This window comes from Rhineura floridana, chromosome 7, assembly GCF_030035675.1.
Source record: "Rhineura floridana isolate rRhiFlo1 chromosome 7, rRhiFlo1.hap2, whole genome shotgun sequence".
NCBI classification, from domain to species: Eukaryota; Metazoa; Chordata; class Lepidosauria; order Squamata; family Rhineuridae; genus Rhineura; species Rhineura floridana.
The window spans coordinates 34,070,853-34,089,048 of record NC_084486.1 but is presented as its reverse complement, the minus strand read 5'-3'; the positions used below and the strand labels follow the sequence as shown (position 1 = coordinate 34,089,048).

The following is an 18,196-nucleotide window of genomic DNA, read 5'->3' as shown; positions in this document are numbered from 1 at the left end:
CTTCCTTGTTAATTTGGTCAAAATGCTACCAACTTCTCTAAAATGATTATGTTCCTCTGCAAGATCAGCATTTGGAGGAAGATCTTTTTAGAGGCTGTGGTGGTATTTTAAAAGGGAATTTAAAACAAAATTTTACAGTACAGAATTTTTGCATGGTTTGCCAGATTATACTGTTGCATATTACTGGTGTTCAAAATGCTTCTGGAAAGAAAATCTTGCCCTTGAAAACATTCCAAATTCAATATATATTGTTGCTATTGGCAAGGACTGATACTGGAAAGCTGTGTATCTAAATTTCTGGAGCATAGTCAGTATTCTACTAAAGCCTTGCATATTCATTTTGCTTTAACATCTTTCTGCTGTCCCAAAAGTTCAGTGCTGCATTGCTAGGATCTGCTTGCATTGGTTAATCATTTGATTTGATTTTGTAAATACTTGTGTATTTTGCTCCAATGCTGTGTCGTGCCCTTATTTGCAGTCTTTTTTGGGGGGGAGGAGTTAATGGTAAAACCAATACTTTAAAAATCAGTCCCAATCTTACTTTATGGTCCAACATTTGTTCAGAAACAAGTTCCTCCAACTGAGTTATGTGACTCTTACTCCTTTGTGAGTATATTTTATATTTGTTTAATACAATTGAATACTGCCAGTGTACATGCTAAAAATGCACTATTACTGCACAATCCTACACATGCTTACTTGGGAGAAAGTAGGACTTGTTTCTAAGTAAACATGCAAGGGAATGTGCTGAGTCTTCAAATGACTACTGGGGTATACCATGAGAATTACAAGTCCTGGCCTGCTTTACCTGTCTCCCAAAGACAACAATGGAATATTACTTCAGTGGGACACAGATACCAATTTTTCCTACAGGGAAAAATGTTAGAAGCTGATTGATTGATTGATTGATATCCCTCCCTTCCTCCCAGTAGGAGCCCAGAAGCTTCCAACCCAAGATGAGGGAACTGGAGTGCCTGATGCTAAATGAGAACGTAGATATAGTGGGCATATCAGAAACCTAGTGAAAAGAGTCAGTGGAATATAATTATCCCTGAATACAAAATCTATAGAAAGGACAGACAAGAAAGTATTGTTGGGGATGATGTTCTCTGTGTCAAAAAGGGCACAGAGCCTAATAAACTGGAAAACCTAAAAGGAGCAAGCTCCTCCTAAGTACTGCTGTGGGTGTGGGTACCAATACCAGACTTCTTGCAGATTAGAATAGTTTAATTAGATGATGTTTCATTACAGATTAATTTACAGGCAGTGAAGCAGTATATATTCCTGCCCCCGACCTAAATTCTGAGTGTAATCTCAAGATGGGGAAAGAAGCTGGGGAGCAGCAGCAGAAGAAGGTGTAATAATAGATGATGTCAACAATTCTCACATCAACTAGGCCAATGCATGTTCAGCTCACAACAAAAAGACAACATTCCTAGGTGCCCTGAACGACTGTGCCTTTGAATAATTCATTATGGAACCAACCAGAAGAGAGGTGATCCTGAACCTAATCTGAGGAGGCACACAGGATCTGATGTGTCATTGAACCGATTGAATATAGTGATCATTGTGCTATCATATTCAACATATATTGTAAGTGGAAAGGTGCCAGAGAAATCTGACATGGTCACGTTTGATTTCAAAAGAGGGAATGTCTAAAAACAAACAAACAGAGGCTCCGACAATTAGTTAAAAGGCAGTAGACAAAAAGAGTCAGGAAAGTCAAATCTCTCCAAGACTCTTGGAGTTTAAAGAACAACTATGCATTCCACAAATGTATTCCACAAATTAGGAAAGGTACCAACAAATCCAGGAGGATGCCAGTGTGGATAGCAGTCAGAGTCATGGAAGCTATAAAAGGCAAGCAGCCTTTCTTCAGAAAATGGAAGTCTTACCCATAAACTTGGCAAAACTAATGTAAGTTAATGATAAGGCAAGAAAAAAAATGGAGGAGCATGTAGCTAAAAGCATGAAGGCCATTCTGAGAAGCTGGATATAATGTTTCTGTCTGTCTTCACTGTGGAAGAGGTAGGAGGCTGTGAAGGAAACCAAAAGGATCTCTCCAAATTGGATGAATGGGGAACGAAGTGACAAATGAGATTCAACATAATTTGAAAGGGATACACATTGAAGCAATAAAATAAAATCCTTAATTCACTTATATACTGATGGAGTTTGAGCCAGCAGTGACTAACACAATGTTGACTAAGGCATTCTAAGAAGCTTACAAATCTAAATTTTAGCAATGACAGATGACAACAAAAGGATGGATGGGAAGAGTAGACACACAGTGGGGAGTAACGCAAGAGTCCAGGATAGCATGGAATGAACATGAGCAAATGGACAACTGGGTTTTGTTTCAACTGAAGACAAACTAGGGTTCAAGTCAGACATTATAGGGGCCCATGGCTGCTTCGAATCCACAACTCTGAAAACACATGAGATGACATAATCATGCATGGAGTTTCCCTGCTAGCATAGGGAGACCAATGAAATGGCGTCAAGGCAGGGATGCCATAGTGTCATCATGTGACCTTCACTGTATGTTGCTGAGGGAGATTTAAGTCATAGAAACACTTTGGCAGCATCCACACATTTGTTGTAGCATCTAGTTTGGTTCAATAGGATTAAGCCAAAGGTTTCAAAGGAAGCATGGGCTTTAAAGAAGAATGTCAAGGAAGGAAGAAGGGTGGCATTCAAAACATTGATGGGAGAAGTTCCCAGTCGATTGAATATATTTTAATTTCCTGATAACAGATGCAACTGTAAAATACATACATAGCAGCCTGCAACTATTATAATTTGCAAGAAATTCCTGGAGAATGGATTAGTGAATAAACTGAGTGTTTATTTAAATGACTGCAAATCCCTCCCTTCCAAAAGGATATCTACTGATGTTATAATTAACATTAAAATGTGTACAGACATTTACAGAGATTTGCAGTACTGGAGAGACTCTTGAGGAGTTTCACAATCCTACACACACTGTTCTGGAGGTTTTAAATCCTGCATGGAATCTCGATATGGATTATGCCACATTAGCACTCCACAAAGATAGCAATAAATACATTCCAACTTTTGAAACCAATAATGTATATCAGGGTGTCTCAGAGCCATTCATAAACATAATTTAAATACTTTCAACAGAAAATGCTTGAAGACAGAGTTATGGTTATGCATTTGTAAGGTTACAGTCATTTAAGGATTGATCCCAGTCACATTTAAGTCAACAGCAATCTTTCACTATAATGATCAGGGTGTCCCCCCACCCACCCAATAAACAGAATCAGCAAATCCTGACTAATTATCATTTGGAAAGCAAAGGATCAGAGGGTAAGGCTGAGATCCTAAGTACACCAAGTGGGAATCAAGTCCTATTGATATGAGTAAAACCTACTTCCAAGTAAAGGTCTCAGGACTGGGCTCTTGATGTCATTGAAAAAATAGTTTCTGATCCAGGCTGAAAGTAAACCAAGTGAATTAGGTTGGATATTCTAATATTTAGATTCAGAACTACAGTATATATCTTAGTTAACATAAACTTAATAAAAATTAAGGCACATGGTACAACAGAAAGCTATTTCAAGTTCTCACTTTTTTGTTTTGCTAGTTTTATTGTGTTGTAACATTCTCTCTGCTTCTTCAAGAGATTAGAAGTTCCAGGGTTTCAGCACTTACCTGGGCTTGGTTTCCTTTGGAATAAGGTCATGGGAGGGAATATTATTTGAATTTATTTCCAAATATACAGAATGAGCATAAGTGGTGATGCAGCTACAACAGACAGCCAATTCACCATCCCACATCAGATCTCCAGAGGCACCACTGCATCTCCTCATGCTGTTAGCTCAGAGCCTCCAGAAACTCATATATCTGTCTCTTTTTCATTGTCTCAAAAATTGCACTCTGTCCCCTTTCTCCTTTTTCCCAGACACACATACTAACCTAGATTACATCATCTTTATTTTTGGGGGGAGGTGGGGATATGCCACCTACCCCCTTCTCTGATTGGTTTTTCATATTCAGAACATAGAGTGGCCATGTGTCCTATATTATAAAGGACAGTTCTTTCATTGGAGAGTTATTAGTGGACAGTCCTCTATTTAAAGACATCTTCTGTCTGAAGGGCTGTTTGGTCCAAGTCCAGTTAAGAGATCCAGAACCATAAGCAGGCCCGGTTGCTTCATGCCTCTCCGCTATAAGGCAGGAAGAAGAATCTATGAGATTGGCCCTAGTGGACAGGGTTTTCCCAATCTAGCTGGCCTCTTTCCACTCAAGGACAGAATTAACTATTAGGTTCCACATCACCTGAATATCCCAGAATTAACACTCCTTTGTCAAGTCCAAGACTCTAACCAGGTATTGCCTTAAGGCAAACCCATAGTGATAGTCCTGTTCACAGAAATCCAACAGTAGCCCCTAACAGTATTCTTACAAAGTCCACAGTTTTATATGACTGGCATTGTATGTCCCTTTCAATTCTTGTACAGCAAAGTGATCAAAGAAATAAACAGATAAAACATAAACTATTTTTGTAAATATTTGATACTATTTAATATATAGGAACAGGTATTCTCAAAGTATAATTAAGATTCATTGTAATATGGGTAGCCAACAGACCAATCCAGTCCTCTGCCCTCTCCCCTGTTTGTATGTCTGAACATTCCAAACTCTAACTGGCAAATGGCTACAGATTGCAAACGTGCCCTTTTGGTGGCCATCTCATCTATCTATCTATCTATCTATCTATCTATCTATCTATCTATCTATCTATCTATCTATCTATCTATCTATCTATCTATCTATCTATCTATCTATCTATCTATCTATCTATCTATCTAATAGAAATAATAATTTTGAATATCTTGCAAAACAAATTTGATTTGGTGTACTTAATTGAATGCATGTAGCATTGCATTCGTCCCCTGCCTCCCCCCCCCCTTCAAAACCTTGGCAGGATCAGGAGAATGTCAAGAGAGGAAGACAAGTGACAGCATATGTAGAGATTATGTCCCCACCATTTTTGAGGATTAAGAATCCATATATCATTTCCTTGCCAGACATGTCCTAGTGAGGAGAGGTGTACATCTCCCTCAAAATGTCAAACATTAGAGGAAGATACAGACCCAACACGTAAGTTACTAGTGTGACCCAATCCAGAATATTTTCTCTCAAGTTTCCACGGCTTGCTTCTTTGGTTATTGTTTTTAAAAGAGACAACAGATGTCTAAAAGTCGAGAGAGAAAGTTGGCTAGCAGTGCTGAGCTTGAACTAAGACTTATTAAGATATCTGAAGTTAATTTTTAATTCATTTTTCTTGCATTTTCAAGGTGGTGTACAAAATTTCAGAAAATATACTACTATTGCTAATAATAATAATTGAATTAAAACAACATTAAAACTGAACAGCAGCAGGTAGAACATCAGCAGCAATTAATAAAAGTAACAACAATGAATAAAAAGCAAACTAAAATAAAAATATTTTAAATTGGGTTTTTTTTAACTTCCAAAGATGGGATCACTCCCATCTAGGTGTACAGCCAATAAGTGTGCAGCCACCATGGAAAAGGTCCTGTATTAGTGACATACCAAAATCCTCAAAAAGCAGAACGCTACCAGACCCCCCTCCTCCCTCCCACTTACTCTGCTCTCCAATCTCCTTCCTCTTCTAATTTAATGTGATAGTTTTAATCTTTTTATCTGTGCTTGTTCCTCTCTATATTCTTCTTCTAGGGGATAACATAAACATTGAAAAAAAATAAAAATAGTTGAAATAAACATGCCAGTTCAGAGCAGTTTAATGGTACAAACTAGGTATTCTAAACCTTCCTATAAGTGTCCATTTTCCTCTTAACTACACAGCCTGCGTTACTAGTGTAAAATAATCCTCATAATAAAAACTTGCAGCCTACCTCATACAATTTCCAGAACAGTTATTCCCCAAACAGAAAATATATTTGCACCCAATTCAATTAAATAATTAAATCGATGGCAGAAACACAAAGCAACGTTTCCCACTAAAACTTGTAAATCAAAATATATTCAAGTGATCCTGCATTATTTCAATATAAATTTTTGGCTTTGGTAACAATGTTCCTCTTATAGCTATTTTTTTTTCTTGTTTAAAGAAAAATTATTCATATGCATTCTTACATCAATATTTCAGGATTGCTGAGATGGAGCAGTGAGTCTTCTGAGCTATGTGCAAATACAGGTATGCCTATATTTCATAACATGACTTACTGGTGCACCTTTATCTGATAATGTAGACTACAGATGGGAACCTCAGGCCCAGGGACCAAATGCGGGCATCCAAGCCTCTATCTCTGGTCCGTGGGACTCTCCCCAGACCCTCTTGAGACACACCCCTCAACAGCCCTGCTTTTGCACCCTGTTTTTGCCTGGCTGAAATGTGTCCTTAAATTCTGATAATGCTCCTTGCTCGTCTGGATGGAGGAGAGAGAGTGACGTATGAGTGTGAATAAATTAGCCTATTGTAGAAAGGTAAAATTCACATTTATTGCTCTGCCGGCTTTTGCCTCTGGCGCTTCCCACCACGGGCATGTGGTCCCTGGAAGGTTGTCCAGACGCGAATGTGGCCCTCAGGCTGAAAAAGTTTCCCCACCCCTGAAAAAGACTCTCATCTATGATGTAATAAATTGGATAGTCTTTAAAGTGGCACAAGACAATTAGTTGCTTGTACGGCAACAGACTAACCCCACTGGAACTTGGTACTCCTTTCAGAGTCATCGTCATAAAAATAATATGCCAACACACTTGTCCTGTTCTCAAGAAACAGCACTTTCTGTGATTTCAGGTTATGAAATATATGCCATCTGACTCATGTACTAATTCCATTCCTAGAATTAGATGCAGTATTTCCCTTGATGATACATGACATCACTTCTATTTTCATCATCATCTAAACAATACTTATAAGTATGAATCAGTTAATATATGTGCTTTATTCCTTTCGTAAGGATATAAGAAAAAATATATAGGTCAAGTCCCTAACAGTTCCAACACTTGATTTATATTCACTAATAGGCAAAAAACCTTGCGGTTTAAGAATGTACCTATAGCCCACAGATATTTCTACCAAACTTTAAAAAGCAGGGAAATTGGGCAGCTATAGTGAATGCACCAGGGGAGCAGGAGGCCTGAACGCCTCTCTGAGATATTGTACTGCCCTACAAAGTTGTCAAAATGCAAACACAATTTGGATCTTACGGAAGACAAAGTCAAGCCTCCTCCCATAGGGGTCCTTGAACAGTGATTCGCCTTCCTTTGGGAGGAGAGACTGGGATACAAGATTGGAAATAGGTTGGTCCACCCCCGGGACGTTCAGAAAGGACATGAATTCTGGGTCAAGGGGAAACCCCGAAGAAATAAAGAGGTAAAGCGATAAGGAGGAGAGTTGAAAATAAAGACTTAGCTACGCTCTGTCTAAATTCCGATCTGCCTCGGACGAAGGCAAGAATGAAGACTGGAGTGGGAGGGGCTCGAGCCCCAGGTTTTAACTCTAGTGCATTCTTGCCTTCGGACGCTAGATGGCAGTACTACCCAATCTGATGGCAGGCTACCTGTGGAAAATGGGCAGCTATAGTGAATGCACCAGGGGAGAAGGAGAACTGACCTCTCTGAGATGTTGTACTGCCCTACAAAGTTGTCAAAATGCAAACACAATTTGGGTCAGTCTTCCACAGTCCAATCCACTTGCTGTGGAGCTTGGAAGAATTTGGTAACATGCCTCTGAGCATATGGTGAGTGGTGGCAACACCTACCATCTCCATAGATGGAGAATGACATTTTTGTATGTTTGTTGGTGTTCTTACTTTGCTTCTTTTCTGTGTTACTAATGTTTCTACAGAGAATCTAAACTAGAAAAGTTTATTTCCCTCATGATTCATCCTAGAAATCTGTGTCAAATTTATTTTTATTAATTTCAAAGCCTTTTTATTGGTTAATGTCATATGATGGTGAAGATAGCCTTTTTTGTTTCAAACTGGAGGTTATGGTCTTTTTCTATTTTGGGTGCATTAACAGTTGGACCTGAAACTGCAGTTTAATGTAAAATCAGACTGATTACAATATGCTGCTACTTTAGCAATGGCTCTAGTTGTTGGAAAAAAGAGGATGCATGTTTTCAGCCTGCTATGTTTAAACCACTTTATTTAAGGCAAGGTGTTCACAATCAATTAAAAAGATAGAGCACACCTAGAATTTTGCTAGAATATATTTCACCTCCACTGTTTTATCTTGTGCAAATTGAGACACTTCTGAGGTCCACTGGAGATTATTTTGCAGACGTCAGTGCCATTATTCCACAATTATGTTTGGAGTTTTTTTAGTATAAATTTTGCAAAGTGTTGCTGTACTTCACATATTCATAGAAACAAAAGCAAAAGAAAATGATTTCCTATAGAACACTAAAATTGCAAAGTAAATCAGACATATTTAAAGTGACCATCTGAACTATATCAACTGTCTTAATAATGTTGCTTCCTCCTGGCTAAAACAAGATCAGCACAGGACATATCTTCTTTCTATTATTTGGGCTGATTACAGGTGTTGCCACCACTCACCATATGCTCAGAGGCACATGTTACCAAATTCTTCCAAGCTACACAGCAAGCGGATTGGACTGTGAAAGACCAACCCAAATTGTGTTTGCATTTTGACAACTTTGTAGGGCAGTACAATATCTCAGAGAGGCGTTCAGGCCTCCTGCTCCCCTGGTGCATTCACTATAGCTGCCCAATTTCCCTGCTTTTTAAAGTTTGGTAGAAATATCTGTGGGCTATAGGTACATTCTTAAACCACAAGGTTTTTTGCCTATTAGTGAATTTCCCTGCTTTTTAATCCGGGAGGTAAGAAATGGGATCCTGTGCAAGTTTGCTGAGAATGGATTGATCATTTGCATGCTTATTGAGTTCAGTGGGATTTACTCCCGTGCAATCATGCTTAGGATGGGTAAAACTGACTTGGGGGGAGGGACGGAGGGCTGGAGTGGGCAGGGAAGGCGGAAGAAGGAAGAGGGGAGGAGAAAGGGAGAGGAAAGGGGAAGGAGGGAAAAGGCAGGTCTGATCATTTGTATGATTATTGAGTTGAATCGGATATACTCCTATGCAATCATGATTAGGATAGGTAAAACTGACCAGGCTGGGCCTGCCAACCAAGACGTCTTCTGTATTTTTCACAGTTGGGCAGGGGGAAGGGACAATTCTACCTTGTGGTTTTTCCCATTACAATGTTGCAAGAACACCAGCACTTGGCTGACTTTCTCTTCTCCTAAAGATACAGGATCAGTCTCAGGCCCTGAACCTGGCAACCCTACCTCCCACCCAAATTTAAAACAAAGCTGTCCCTGGCCACATCCACACCAGGCCTCTATTACACTTTGGCCAATCATTATTTATTTATTTATTTAGTGTATTTATATACCGCCCCATAGCTGAAGCTCTCTGGGCGGTTTACAATAACTAAAAACATTAAAAACAAATATACACATTTAAAAACACATCTTTTAAAAACAATTTAAAACAATTTATCATGGCTTCTCTCAAAGCCATGGCTCAAAGCCAATCATGGCTTCTCTCAAAGACTCCCGGGAAGTGTAGTTAGTGAAGGGTGCTGAGAGTTGCTAGGAGACGCCGTTTCTCTCACAGACCTTCAGTCAGAGTGGCTGACTGTTAAACCATTCTCTCAAGGGAATAGGAGTCTCCTCTCAGCACCCTTCACAAACTACACTTCCCAGGAGTCTTTGAGGGAAGCCATGACTGTCTCAAGTGAAATCAAGTATGGTGTGGGTGTGGCCCTCTGATTAGCCAAGCCCAGCAGCTATGAGGCTTTTAGAACACTGACAGTTGGTACTTACTGAGCATGCTCTGCGCTATGATTGGGTCCCAGCCAAAATTTATTAAATTAATTAAAAATCAGCCAGGCATTTTTTAAACTTTTAAACTGCAGCAGATGAAGGTCAGAGTATGGGGTAACGTCAGTTTTAGGATTACAGGTAGTCTGTGAACATGGCTGATTTTTAATGAATGACAACAGATTATAACTCTCAGAGAAAAAAGTCCAAAAGGGCTCTGAGGTTTTTCTCTCTCTTTTTACACTTTGAACTGTCTATTCTCTCTGACTGTTTTGTGTATTGCCATGGAAATTGACAGGGTTGTTAAGCAAGCGTTTCTGAGTTCAGGACTATAAGTTATGTAAGGTTTTGTTTTGAAATGAGCTTATGGGAAGCATCAGAATGGCATGGGGGTATTTTCCATTTAACATTGCGGAATGCGAAAAATCCCCGCTGACTATAGTATACAGCCACTCTCGTGGCTGTATAAACACCACACAAATAAATGAAATACCAAAACATTATTGTCCCAACCCAGTAGGGTAGATATGTATGCCAAAATTACTCATGTCTTCCGGTGCTGCCTATAGGACACACTTCCTCAAATCCCTTCACTGGCTCTCACTCCATTTTGTATCCAGTTCAAATGCTGTCTTCTTTAGGGTTGCCATGTGTCCTACTTTACAGAGAACACTCCTCTGTTTGAAAGGCTGTCAGAGGACAGTCCTTTACTGGAATGAGTCTTCTAGTAGAAGAGCGGTCCTGTCCAATGCACATCCCTTGGTAGGATTTGGAAGCATGTATTCAGATCTGTCCAGACCACAGTGCATTTCTAGATGTCTTGACACCCTATGCAATCGCTATCTTTACACATGAATTTGATAGGGATGCACCTACCAGTCCATCTTTTAATACAACACTTTTCTGATCTAGCTAGATCAGCCATTGATCAGGAACAGGGCTGGTGCCAGTGGGTGGTCAGGTTTGGCCCCTGAGGCCCAGGGGGCCCCTCCTTAGGGTGGGACAGTGAAGGTCCTGCTTGGCGATCCATGGCAGTGTTGGGTGCAGCAGCATCAGGTTGCAAGACCCAGCAACCTGACACTGCCGCTGATACAAGAGGTGTGGGTCTTAAATAAGCCTGCCCACCCCACCTACCTGTTGCATCAATGCATCAGCGCACTGTATGCACAGGGCTGGACATCATCCAAGATGGCAGTAGGGGCATACCTAAGGGGTGTGGCAGATGCGCTGATGTGTCAGGTGGGGTGAGCTTACTTAAGCTCTGTGCTGCCTGTATTGGGCAGGGATGTTTGGCCTGATGGTGCTGTGGGCCCAGGGCAGGCTGGTGCCCAAGGGCCCAGTCATGCCTTGTGCCAGTCTTTGCTAGGACTGGAGTAGGTGAACATCTCTATCTATCCACCATTGGTTAATGTGTTACTGATTGTTGGATTCCTCCCACTCCCCCAAAAAACTTATTTTCTACTCCAAGATGTGGTGAGATTTAGAAGGCAGAAATTGCTTACTTAAGTCCAGATTCTGTAAACATGGCATTCATAGTAGGACTGTAAACAAGGTAAATTAGAAAACCATTGCCATGTCCTACCAGATATTTTTTAAATAAAAATATCAGTTCTAAAATACACAGCTCATAAAAAAACATTATCGAAATATCAAATATAAATCACACTAACAGGGATGCAACTGTCTCCTTGAATGTACATCTTCAGAATTTCCAAAATTCAGCAGAAATTGTCCCCAAGAAAAAGGACAGACTATTATTAGGTATTAAATAAGCACAGTTGGATAGTATGTTTGATTACTAGAATTGATTATATGTATTTTTGCACTACTCATCTGCAAGCAGTCATTTGATTAACCATGGTTGCTCTTCAACTATCCCACTGCTGTGTTCCTTTTCATTTTGATTGTTTGCCATGCTCCCTCTACTGTTCCTGAGCATGTACTACACTTCAGTCATTACTCCAGAAAACAATTCTATTCCAGCTCTTTTCAAATGCTCAGTATGAGGATGCTTCCAAACATCAATGGTTTAACACCACCCAATCACTGCAGTTCTGTTTTAAGCTGGAAATGGCCTTCTGGACTTCTAACACTCTGTAGCCAAGTGGGCAATCCCACTTACCCCAGCCTCAGATGTTTGAAGAGGGGTGATTTCATTGGGATCATTGTGTGTGATCCCCTCTTCACTGCATTCCTGATCATGATTCCCCCCCCCCACCGCAATTTAGGTGCAGGGAGAAAAGAAATTGATATAAAGGCAATATTATTTGAAAAGAAAAAGTTACAGAGTTGACCACTAGAGAAAATAGGCAGAACTCTCAGACTGCATACACACCGTACATCCCCCCCCCCAATAATGCCAGGAACTATAGTTTGTTCCCCACAGCACTACAATTCCCAGCACCCTTATCAAACTACAGTTCCCAGGAATCTTTGGGGGAAATCATGTGCTTTAAATGTATGGTGTTTATCTAGGCAGAGAAGGAAAAGGCTAGAACAATCTATACAGGTCTATACCGATGGCAGCCCAACAAACTACCTATACCTGGGGGAAATTGTGCTGCTATTCCATTGAGTTTTTAAAAGATGGATTTTCTGAGGTCTACTAAAAAACAGAAGCTGAATGGGGAAAACATGAGAGGGCAATGTTTTGTTCACCGTGTCATGCAGGTGCCCCATGAAAAGTAAATGAACTATATGTAGCTATTCCACATTAAATGCCTGTAGCGGAAGAAGACTGCACTGATTGAATGCAAATGGGAGGGGAGGGAACAGGACTGAAGACGGTTCTGCCCCTAACCTAAGTATGGAAATCTACTTTCTAAAGAGACCCAACCAGGGCTGGAACTAGGGTTGGGTGAGTGGGGCCTTTGCCCCAGCAGGTGCCTGTTTCAAGGGGGCACCAAAATCATGATTAAAGTTGTATACACTATTTGCAGGTGAGCAATAGTGTAGTGGCATATTCAGAAGTACAGGGTCCCTTTATGATGGTCACAGCCACATCCCCTTCTAAGGTTATACAAACTTCTAAAATTATAGAATAATCTGGCCAGGCTTGAATACTGCTTTCTGCTTCTCCATCGCTGTCTCCATTTGATTGTCCTGTATCACTGTCAAGATATATTGCCTGAATTACTGAATTCAGTGTCTACACTTTTATCTCCTGCTGCTACCAAACTGCTTGATGATGTAGATGGGATGCTATCAACAGGACTCACTGTTTCTTCTGCTGATTGGCTCATAAAATGGGGGAGACAGGTTAGCTTATTTGATTTGCTGCTAAAATAAGACAGTGATTTAGATGCTGTGGAAATTTAATCAGAAATGGAAAGCTTTAAGCACAAGCACTATCAGTTCTCCTAGATCCAGCAAAAATTTAGACCTCCTGAAAATAATCCATGAATAATCACTAATGGAGTCTGATCTAAAACTAGAAATGTACTTGTTGTTTATCATTTTATTACAATAGTTGTTAATTTTTATGTCATACAATACTGGGCTGGTTTAGGGATGTGTTTCATATTGTTTGCCCTGGGTGCTATGATACCTAGTTGCGGCCCAACTGGATCCAACTTGCTTTCAGCCTATACTGTATATGTATACAACTCTGCTTTTTGAATGTGAATGTGATCAGTATGTCAGCAAATCATATTCTGCTCTTGTAGTTAACTTATTTGTTTACTGCATTTATTCATCACCTTTCTACCTTGCACTCTAGATTGGAAAAAAAATGGACTGCCTTTAAATCGATCCCGACTTATGGCGATCCTATGAATAGGGTTTTCATGGTAAGCGGTATTCAGATGAGGTTTACTGTTGCCTCCCACTGAGGCTAGTCCTCCCCAGCTGGCTAGGGCCTGCACAGCTTGCCACAGCTGCACAAGCCAGACCCTTCCTTGTCTGCAACTGCCAGCTGGAGGGCAACTGGGCTCCTTGGGACTATGCAACTTGCCCACAGCTGCACAGGTAGCACAGCAAGTAACCCCTAAGCCACTCACTGTGGGGGTGATCTTTAGCTGGCCCTTGACACCCAGGAGACACGAGCGGGGATTTGAACTCACAGACTCTGGACTGCCAGCCAGGCTCTCCTCCGCACTGTGCTACACCAGCTGTATGCACTCTAGATAATTTATGATTAAAATACTAAAATCAAAGTTAAAAAAATAAATACAAAAGATAAAACAATATAAACATTAAAACAGCAGCATAATCAGACGGAACAAATAGGGTGGGCAGATGCAAGCTGTATCTGCTGAAACTCCCTCTTTTACACAACTGTTAAAGGTGCAGAAGCCCTGCCCTCTTTTGCGGCTGGCCACCCTAAGCCCAAATATATCATCCTCTGAAGTCCTGATGGAATAAAAATCTTGCCTCCAAAGGCAAGCCAGTTATGTGGGCAATCACCCTTCAATACAGATTAAATTCCAAAATCTTGGGGCACCACAGAAAATATGCTGTTCATATCAGAAGTCAACCTAGTCTCCTCCACTTAAGGTGCTACCTGGTGCAGTCTGCCCCACCCCTAGCCTCAATGATCTTAGTACTCATTGGGATCAGTCTTATCTATTTTCCCCATCTCAAATTATTAAGTCTCTCAATTATCAAAATGGCAGAATATTTGAAAAACTGTCAGAAACCGTTGGGTGAATTGGATGTGATGTGTATATTTCTAGGATATTAGCAAACCAATAAGCCAGTTAAACAATGCAACTCAAGACATATTTATACTTCAGTCTTTACCTTTACTGATATTCTGACACTAATAGCAGTACTAAGACCACATTCACACCACTATTATTCCACTTTAAACAGCCATGGCTTCCGCCAAAGAATCCTGAGAAGGGTAGTTTGTGAAGGATGCTGAAGGTTGTTAGGAGGCCCCTATTCCCCTCGCAGAGCTGCAGTTTCCTGAGTTCTCTGGAAAGAGGGACTAACTGTTAAACTACTCTGGCAATTGTAGATCTGCGAGAAGAATGGGGTCTCCTAACAACTCTCAGCACCCTTCACAAACTACCCTTCCCAGGATTCTTTGGGGGAAGCCATGACTGTTTAAAGTGGGATAATAGTAGAATAAATGTATGGTGTGAATGTGGCCTAAACTGGTCCAGAAATTTAGAATTTAACATGCTCCTCCTTTCACCATAAATCCTGCAAAGATTATTTCCTCATAGTCTTACCAGTCAATAACATTTATGGAACACAAGTATAAACTTTTTTAACCTTGATCCCTATCAGATGCTGGTTTGGAAAGTCCTGTTTAGAATTTCACCACCACACACACAGCCTATTGAAAACTTATGTGACTTAATCAGCTTAAATTCCCTCCCTGTCATTCTTAAACTTATGTCTTTGGAATTCTTTTATTCCTTTGCCAAGCTGCTGAATCACTTTTTTGCTCTAGTCTTACATTTTCTTCCTTTACATGTAAAGTGAGTGACAGGTGGTTTCTTCTATGAAAAATTATGTCATAAAAATATTGAAATAGCTCATTAAAGAGTTGGTCAGCCTAGTGAGCTGCTTGTTGTTTGGGAAGGAGCTAAAACATTGTTGTAGCACAAGAGATTTTATAGTTTATTAATTATTTATTTGGACCATTTCTGTACTGTATTTGTTTATTTGGACCATTTATGTACCAATAACAGGCTCTCACCCTGGAAGGTATGGAAACCACTTTCTCCAGTGACTTTACACCCATTACACTACAATGGCATTACTTTCTTCACATGACTCTCACCCAAGGGATCAAAAACTATCCAAATATCAGACACTCTAAGAAGAGGTGAGAATCAGTACTTCCAAATTCATATGCAACTGGCCATAGAACCTCACACATTCTTCTCAGTAAAAGAAATAAATGGAAAACCACAGCGAGACTCAGCAAAAACACAATATTGGAGGGGAGGGGAACACCCTTTCACTTGTGGCGACCCCAAAGGTTATCCCAGAAACAGGAGCACAGGCCACCCTGTTGCTCAGCTATGATAATGACCCAGATAACGAGGAAGTCAATCACACAGCCTGTCGGTTGCCTACCGCTCTCCAGCACCTGCAAGACATAGATTTCCTCTGAAAGGGGGTGGGCAAAAAGTTCTACAACACCCCTTCTGTCCCCCAGGAGATCTTCCTTCCTCCAGCACACTCCACACACACTCACCCAGTCTTGCCCAGATAATCCATCAGGGAAGATCTGCCTGGATTGGGCTCATGGTGCTGCTTATATAGGTCCTAGCATTCATGGTTTCATGCACAATTCCCAATGCTTGCTTAGAGCCACATACACATATGAACAGTACATCCCACCCCTATTTTATTCTCACAAAATCGCTGTGTGGTATGATAGGCTGAGAGCTATATGACTGTCTCAGGGTCATCCACTGAACTTTGTGGCCAGGTGAGGATTTAAATCTAAGTCTCCTTGGTCCTATTCCAACATTCTTTTTTTTATTTTTGTGACTTTAAGTTGTTTTAGTGATGCCTTTTAAACTGTTTCAACCCACCCTGGAACCTCAGGATGAAGGGTGGGTAATAAATTAAAATAATCTTTATATATATATGTGTGTGTGATAAACATAAAAAACTGAAACATATTGCTTGCATAAGTATTCAACTCACACACATTAGTATTTGGTAGAACCACCTTTTGCTGCAATAACAGTTTTAAGTCTTTTGGGGTAGGTATGTACCAGCTTTGCACACAGTGTCGGAGGGGTTTTGGCCCATTCTTCTCGCCAGATTCGCTCCAGGTTGTCCAGGTTGATTGGACGTCGCTTGTGGACCACAATTTTCAAAGAGCACCCCAGATTCTCAGGTGGGATTGAGATCAGGACTTTGACTGGGTCACTGCAGGGCATTCACCTTTTTGTTCTTGAGCCACTCCAATGTTGCTTTGGCCTTGTGCTTGGGATCATTGTCCTGCTGAAAAGTGAATTTCCTCCCAACTCTCAGTTTTTAGTGGACTGACACAGGTTCTCCTGCAGTATTTCCCTGTATTTTGCTCCATCCATTCTTCTTTCAATTTTAACAAGATGCTGAGTCCCTGCTGATGATAAGCATCCCCACAGCATGATGCTGCCACCACCATACTTCACTGTAGGGATGGTGTGACTTGAGGCATGGGCAGTGTTAGGTTTGCACCACACATAGCACTTTGAGTTTTGGCCAAAAAGCACTATCTTGGTCTCTGACAACAAAACCTTTTCCCACATGGCAGCTGGGGCACTCTCATGCTTTAGGGCAAACTCCAGATGTGCTTTCAGATGGTACTTTTTGAGTAACAGCTTCTTTCTTGCCACCCTCCTATACAGGCCAGTGTTATGCAGAGTTCTTGATATGGTTGACTGGTGCATCATTACTCCATTCCCAGCCACTGAACCCAGTAGCTCCTTGAAAGTGATTGTTGGCCTCTCTGTGGCTTCTCTCACAAGTCTCCTTCTTGTTCGAGCACTGAGTTGTGAGTGTGATGCAGCTTCCACTTCTTGATTATTGATCCAACTGTGCTCACTGGGATATCCAAACACCTGGATATTATTTTATACCCTTTTCCTAATCTATGCATTTGTATTACATTCTTTCTCACTTCTGTAGAATGGTCTTCATTTTCCTTCAGATCCATCGCCTGACCAATGATCCTTCAACAGTGAGGTTTTTATCCTAACAATGTGACAGCAACTTTAATGGTTCACAGGTGGAGGGCAATGGTAAAGTCATTGTGTCCATGATGAAATGGAAATGGACCGCCTTCAAGTTGATCCCGACTTATGGCAACCCTACGAATAGGGTTTTCACGGTAAGCGGTATTCAGAGGTGGTTTACCATTGCCTTCCTCTGAGGCTGAGAGGCAGTGATTGGCCCAAGGGCAATTTTTAAAATCTGTGTACACTGGAAGCTTCCACAGCACAGGGGCTGAGTACTTATGCAAGCAATATGTTTCAGTTTTTTATGTTTCTTACAAACATTTCCCAACATAAAACCAATGTCACCTTACAATAATTGATTTTGAGTTTCAGTGTTTCAAAATAAAATATCGTACAGAATAAAATTACAATGAACCATTTGTAATTCAGTAATATGAGAGCATTGGTCAGGGGTCTGATCTATCTATCTATCTATCTATCTATCTATCTATCTATCTCTATCTCTATCTCTATCTCTATCTCTATCTCTATCTCTATCTCTATCTCTATCTCTATCTCTATCTCTATCTCTATCTATCTATCTAATTGCCACTGGGGGGAAGAAAGGGCAAGGAAGGTGAGGGGGTATGCCACAGTCCAACCACACTGGGATCAAGGCCAGCAGGGTGAAAAGGAAGAGCAAAGAAGGCAA

The 18,196-nt window shown here is 40.6% G+C and overlaps 1 protein-coding gene and 1 long non-coding RNA gene across 3 annotated transcripts in view; one reads left to right on the top strand and one right to left on the bottom strand.

Annotated features, from left to right (window-relative positions):
* Positions 1-18,196, bottom strand: part of MYPN (myopalladin) — a 125,669-nt gene that overhangs the window by 89,290 nt on the left and 18,183 nt on the right. The window lies entirely within an intron of this gene.
* Positions 554-6,212, top strand: LOC133388805 (uncharacterized). The gene is made up of 2 exons (XR_009763940.1): positions 554-606; positions 6,164-6,212. It is a non-coding gene; the product is annotated as an uncharacterized LOC133388805 (long non-coding RNA).